General features: G+C 52.1%; 1 protein-coding gene and 1 long non-coding RNA gene across 2 annotated transcripts in view; one reads left to right on the forward strand and one right to left on the reverse strand.

Annotated features, from left to right (window-relative positions):
- Nucleotides 1-7067, reverse strand: part of LOC142585938 (plexin-B-like) — a 547589-nt gene that overhangs the window by 204379 nt on the left and 336143 nt on the right. The gene's annotated exons all lie outside the window — the stretch shown is intronic.
- LOC142584463 (uncharacterized) lies at nucleotides 808-2487 on the forward strand. The gene is made up of 2 exons (XR_012828797.1): nucleotides 808-1157; nucleotides 2360-2487. It is a non-coding gene; the product is annotated as an uncharacterized LOC142584463 (long non-coding RNA).

The following is a 7067-nucleotide window of genomic DNA, read 5'->3' on the forward strand; positions in this document are numbered from 1 at the left end:
CCAAGGTCATCATCCGCGCGCTGGTCTAGCTGCGCGCGCTCCTGCTGTCATCTCTCGCGCGCGGCGCGAGTCTTGCGCTCTACCTGTCCTCCAAAGCCGAGTCACCGTCCACTACGCCCTCACCGTCCCTTCTCCCGTGGTCGCGGCACTGCCGCGGTGCCGGCGGCGGGTGTTCCTTGTCGCCTCGCGCGTGATCCACGGCTCTCCGCTCATCCGTCTCCGCGTCGCGTCACGTGGCTGTACGGTTCTCAAGGGCCGTTTATAGTCCGACGTAACGCCCGCGCGCGCGCACGCTACGTCACGTCGGCGAAAACGACCCCTCTATAGTCGGGCGCACCGGCGCAGCTAACGTAACTGGCGGCTTCCAACGCGCCGCGACGGGCCCAGCGCCGATATGGCTCCTGAGCCATTCGTGCGTCGAAGTCGGCGGAACCCTCGCACCACAATGCATTGCGCGCGAAGAAAAAGGCGCCAACACAACTCTGCAGACGGGTTTTGCGGACGGCGCGCAGCATGGCGAATGTTCTGCGCATGCTCCGAACATAGCAGCCGACGGCGCGCGCGTTGTAGAGGGAATGGCATCTCGGCTGACGCAGCGCAACCGACGTAGCGTGACTGACCGCGAACGACGCTCGCCCGCGCGCTGATAACGTTGGACATTAAACGTGCCTTCAGACTTGTCTCTCGCCTCCCCGTTTGCGGGGCGCACATAGAGAAAGAAATTCAACAAGAGGGGACACTCTTCAAAAACTGGCAACAGGAAACACGTCACGCCTAGTTTCAACAACAACCGTCAGTTGACGCGAGCATCAGAAAAAAAAGAATGTGAGATAAACTTCCAGACAACGTTTTATTTTTTTATTCCTTCCCATTAAAAGTGAAAAAGTTTTGCGTGTAAATGAACTTATACTTTGCAACTTTTTGTTTCGTTGCCTAGCAACAAGCTAGCGGCACGCCAGACGCGCGTGCATACGTCATGCGCCAGACAAGCCGCAGGAGTGAGCGAGGCCGGTCGTACGTACGAAGCTCGCGTGCTCGCCGACCCGTCTGTTGTGGATATATAGCCCATGTTTTTGGGCTCCCGGCCTTCTCTATGCTTTTCTTCCGTATCGTCTGCATTTCGACACGGCACCACTGCCCTACTGGACTACGGCAAGGTGAGAAATTGTGTTTGACAGTGTGCGGCGCATTTTAAGCAGATTTAGGCTTAGTTCGAGTGGCGCAGTTAGCGAAAAACAGCTCCGCCGTCCTGGCGCAGTTAATTTGAGTTAATGCCTCTTCCTGGGAGATGTTTGCGGCGCTTTCTATGAGCGCCAACATTACTGTAACTTATTTCGGTAGTTTTGGAGCACGCTTGCCGCACCCGGCTTATTGACGCAGTAAGCGAAAACCGGCTCGGCCGTGTGACGCATTTGCGCGTGTACATGCGTGTACTACGTCGTAGCGCCTAAGACAGACAAGTTTTCGCGCATTCTGTGGCCCCCAACATTATTGTAACTAACGTCGTTATATTTGGGGTAATCTAGAAGCACGGTTGCCGCGCCCGGCTTATTGACTCAGTTAGCGAAAAGCAGCTCGGCTGTGTGCCGCAGTTCCGCGTGTACTGAATCTTACTGGTAGAAGTTCGTTACGCATTCTCTGACCCGAAAAAGTATTGCAATTTATTTGGTAACTCTTTAGGATATCTTGAGGCTTGCTCGCCGCGCCTGGGGTTGTGAAGGTGTTAGCAAAAAAGCAAGCCGGCCATAGTGAGTTGGTTTTGCGTGTACTGAATTTTAGTGGGACAAGTTTGTGACGCATTTTATAGCCCTGCAACAACATATACCTTATTTCGGTACTCACGCTTCTCGAAAACGCGACGAGCGATTGCCGAGAGTGATAACACGGGAGTGTTGCATGCGCCGGCAGGACGCGTAAAAGATAACGAGGAGGAGCTCAAGAACATGACATTTATGTATTCTGAGCGACTGAAAACAGGCTTTGCACCCACGAGCCTGACTTCAGTGCGATTAGAAGGCATTCTGCGAGCGTGTAACATGGTCTGGCTGAGCCTGTGTTGTAGCCACCTTTGCGTACTTGGCGTACCATCGTGTCGACTGAGGCCAAGTTGCTTTGGAAACGCGCAGTCACCCGTGTATTTGTGCACTTGAAGTGCAGGAAATAATGCCCGGGAAAGGAGGGCTGCTTGAAAATTTTGTAGCATTGTTTGGGAGGAGTCTTTGCTGCGAAATATACGTAAAAGTGAATTTATCTGTAATGCCGCTCATTCACCACTTACGCACGTTTCGCCTCTACACGAAATACTCCTGTTAGGTCAATATACCAAAATGATACATGCTTGTAATTTACTTTCTTTCAGCTGATGGCATCCGGTGGAGCATCGTACGGCAACGACTGCTGCTTACCTGGTGCCACAACTTTGGATGAATGCAGAAGCCCGGAACGAGCATTTATATAGAGCAAAATAAACATTTCATCATTTCAGAAGGCGTCTTTCGTTTTCTTTATGAAATTGCACCTGACAGATTCGGTGCAGTCTTGTAAAGGTCAATCGCAATAATTTCTACTTAATAATGAAACGATTCCACGCCAAGGCCACGCGAGGCTCAGCAGAAGCGAAAAGAAAGAAAAAATGAATGCCGCGCCGAGCAGCGGAGCCGGCGCGGCGTGTACCAAGTGGTGTTCAAAACGCGCGCGCCCAAAACCGAAACCGGAAGGAGTCAACAACATCCGCTTGGTGTGCTACAGTCAATTCGGCCGCTGGGCTCTATGGGAGTGTCCGCTCTTGTTGAAATTTCTTTCTCTATGGGGCGCATTCCTCAGTGGAATTTGTCGCCTCTGTCATGCAGTGTTTGCACCTGGCTGTCCTTCTCCCGCCTCTACACTTGCCCTATACCTCCCCTTACCTGGCGCAGTGCCGTTGCAAGACTGGAAAGGCAGTTATAGCGTTTCGTCCCCTTACTTCTACTGTGCGGCCACATTCAAGCCTGTCTGTGAGTGAATGAGTGTGTGTGTGACCTCTACACAATACCGCTGTTCTCCACCCGTTTTCTCATCCCACCATTAGAAGAAACATTAAATAATGATTGCTAATCTCCCCTCCCCCCTCTCCGCGGCGGTGACTCAATATAAGATGGCGCGATGGCGCGTCGCTGGAGCGCCGGCTTGATAGCGGCGGATCGCGGTGTGTACTGCCCAATCCGAAACGCAGAACCGCCTCCGTTCGGCACTGCGTGTTCTGTATGTGGCTGCCGTTTGTTGAAATAAGGCAGCAGATGCGCTCAAAGATCGCATTACTAAGAAGCGTAATCGAGGGCCAATTTTTTTCAATATTTTTTCCATTACATTTGCTTGTGGGCTGCCGTTGTCAAAATTCCGAGGAATAACTTTATAAAGAATGAAATACAAGATATAATCAACTTTAGTGGTAGAAGAGTGGTTGGCTATGTGTGTTTCGGAACTTGGTTCGAAATTCTTTTTTTTACTTATACTTTCGTCGAGTCGAAATACACAGGGGCGGAAAGTATCAAATGAATCCAGGTTAGTTAACTGCCACCGAAAATTTCGTGACGCTGCGGGATTCACTTTCCCCGAGCACTCAACAGGCGCACTTTACCCCCGCAGAAACGCCATAACACCACGAGCATCCCCGTCATTGTGCGCTACAATCCCCGTAAGCAGGAGCATTCCGGGCTGCGCATGGATCCGGCGCGATTATCATCTCCCCTACTACCGAGACCGGCAGGAAGTGACGCAGGGTGGCGCGCGAAGGCATCGCACCGGAAGCGAATTTCCTGCCGCAGTCTCGTTGGTTCCAGCCCGAGTTCGTCCGTGCTGCGGGAGCGCCGTGCGCGGAGATGGAAGGGTGCGCAATCAAGCCTGCGAGCCCAGGAGGCGCGGTGGCGTGACGCTTCAGCTATGCACACTGACACGCGTGAGCGCTACGCATTGTGCCGCCATCCTCCGGAAATTCAAAACCGGCCTCTCGCGAGACGGTTTCGGCCGCCCGCATCCCCTCGGCAGCATCTAGCCGCGCGGTCCCGTGCGTAAAAGCTTCGCAACCACCTCGCACGGGGATTCGGGTGCGAGCACCGGCCACACCGCGCCGCATTTTAAGCGTTCAGGATGAGCGAGCGGGTTGTCGGGCGCAGAGAAAGAGTGGACGCCTCGCTCTCGGGCTCGGAATAGAAAACTGACTCCGCCGTACGCGGCGCTATGCCTTCATCCGTCGGTGAAGGGATATCGGGTCTCGAGAGACTCGCGGGACGGAGGACAACGCGACTATTACTGGCAGCAGCACGCTGCTACAGCGGCTCCCAGGAACGTCAGCCGAGTGTGCGAGAGAGAGGGAGGTACAAAGGGGGGATACGCATCAAGAGAAAGGGGAGACGCTGCAACTCCCGGATCCCGTTTGCGCAGCGTTGTTGCTGCATGAGCTTTTGCTGCGCTGTCGGTCGGTCGGTCTTCCTTTCCCAGTGATTAAGCGCCGCTAAAGACTTCACTTCTAATTAAAGCCTATTTGACTGTGAAGCTTCATACAGGGCCAAAAGACAGCGAGATTCGAGGCGCCACTGCCGGCGGAGGGGATAGATGGCGGGTAAATGAAGGGGGGAAGAAACGCCGACGCCCGGATAGACGATGGCTCCTCCACTCGGTGTACAGGCGGAACTTATACTAGGACGTCCACTCCAGCGAGCATGCTCCTCGCCGCGAGCGTTTATGCGCAGAGCGCGAGAGAGACCGGAAAACTGATGAGCCTCATATAAAACGTGCGCCGCGCTACGCCTGTCGTCACAACGTCCCTATTAAGGCTGGGATGTTAACGTAATAAAAGCCGGGGACGTAGAGGAGCAGTTTAATTAAAAGTGAATTGAAAACATTGTCGTCAGCCGGCATGATACTGTGATCAGCGATGACTGAACTTCTGACGAGCCATTATGTGCAGGAACCAGTTTCAGTAGGAACTATGTTCCGATGAACCTCTTGGCGAGATTATGGTTCTGAGTATTTGACATCGCTTATTCTGGATTACATGCTCATGAACTAATCACCACCCGTTTAGTCATCATTTTCCTCTGACTACCAGTTTGGCCTAAAATGCATTGATAATTAAAGAAACTGTGCGACTACAAGTGGCATTGCGGTCGACTATTTTATGAACGAAGTTGCACTTGAGCATTGTTGTTTCCGAAGTGCCAGTGTGCGCAAGATCAGGTATGGAGGAGGAAAGAGAAAAGTAGAAGGTAGGGAGGTTATGGCGAATGTGAACAACTTATCTGCATGACCAGCTGCTGTCGTGAAAGCTTCGTTCTATTGCTAAATGAAAACGCAATGACAGTAAATACCACGCGTCATAAATGCACACATTTCAAGGTTGCGACCCAATCTCTTAAACACAGAATACATATTGCGCGTCTCCTATACAGGGGTCTCTGTGGGTGTAATTTTTCCGATGGAAGTTTTAATACGTTAGCATTAGGGGAACCAAAGTGGCAAAAAGTGCGTATTTGTGTGTGTAGTGCAACTAACTGGAAGCGGGTTGCTCCAGACCACCGTGAGTTGCACTTCTGCCCTCGAAGAGGTAGCACGTGCGTCGAGTGAGCCCCTGAACAACAGTTTCAAATGTGGCGAACGCGGTCTAAATGCTGGATCAAGGTCCTCCAAGACGTGCGACGCAATGCTACCCCATTTCTCTCGCATGTACCACTAAATTGCCACTGAATTTTTTTCTTAAAGTCCAAACTGACGTAATCTCCCCGTTTAAATTGAAAGGCAAGAAAAGGGTGCATTTCTTTGTCGTACTATGCTAAAATGACCATTTGTCCCCTAAATGAACCTTAATCAGGATAGTTCCACCATTACATTTATTTCGGGGATTTCAATAAGACGCCATGCACCATTTTCAGCAACTGGTAGCAGAACTGCGACTCCAACTAAAACCTCACCTTCGTGTTAAGAATATTAAGGCTGATTCACACCGGCGACTGACAGCGGTCGCGCGACCAAGTTGGGCTCGAAGCGACCAGTCGCAAATGGTCGCAATCGGTCTCTTACTCGAAAAATGACTAGTGGCTCGCTGCTCGATTTCTCAGTCGCGCGACCGTGGTCGCAAAACTGCTAAACCAATCACCGGCGCACCGAGAGCAGCGTCAGCATGTGTTTTCATCCAGCGTCCTCCTGCGTCGCAACAAATATGAAGTCCACGCCACCATGGCAGACTACAGCTATCTAACTGGTGTCTTGCCTCGTGATGCCGGCACGCAGCAGTTCCGGCAGCGTGTCGAATGTTCGTGGTAGCATTCGCAGGAAGCTACACAGCAGCAAAAGAAAGCGCAACAATTAAGCACCGATTCCCACGCAACGTGAAGTAGAAATTACAACTCACTGTCGATAATACTCGTCATGCGCCGCGGAGTTGCGGCAGGAGGCGGCTAGCGTGGCCGGCCACTTATCGCGTACGGAGGCTCGGGTGCGCCCACTAGCGTCTCCCTGCCACCGCTGACGCACGGTAGAGAGCATCGGCACAGTGACGACGTCTTCTTCTTAGCTATAATCAAGACGCTTGGCTGTCGCCGGAACGCGAAAGCCGCGAAGTACGAGTGAGCTTCGTAGACCCACAGAGCTGTCGCTGAGAACGATTATCTCCGGGATTGCGACTTCCAGGTCCTGCTTGGCCAGGCTTGCCGGTGTGAGCATCAGTCGCCTTCAGTCGCTTTTTGGTCGCCAGTCGCAAATGGTCGCGCGACCTCCTCAAGTCGCCGGTGGGATTGAGCCTTTAGTTATCCCTTACTGCGCGTAGTCTCGATAAGCTAACATATATAGCGCGTGCAAACAAATTCTTGGAGCATTTTGGAAGCTGTAGTGCTGGGTCCAATTAATTTGGGGCCAATTTGCTAAACTGACCACACGTAAAAAATGTTTCGTACTACTGCCGCACCTCTGCTACAATACCGCTGATTCGTTCCTTTCTTTTTACAGTTCTTTTTTACTCCCCTCTTGCTTTCTCATCTTTTCTCTCCTTACCCAGTCCCCCTGTGCAGAGTAGCCAACCGGCCACTTAATCTGGT

Source organism: Dermacentor variabilis, chromosome 6 (genome assembly GCF_050947875.1).
Source record: "Dermacentor variabilis isolate Ectoservices chromosome 6, ASM5094787v1, whole genome shotgun sequence".
NCBI lineage: Eukaryota > Metazoa > Arthropoda > Arachnida > Ixodida > Ixodidae > Dermacentor > Dermacentor variabilis.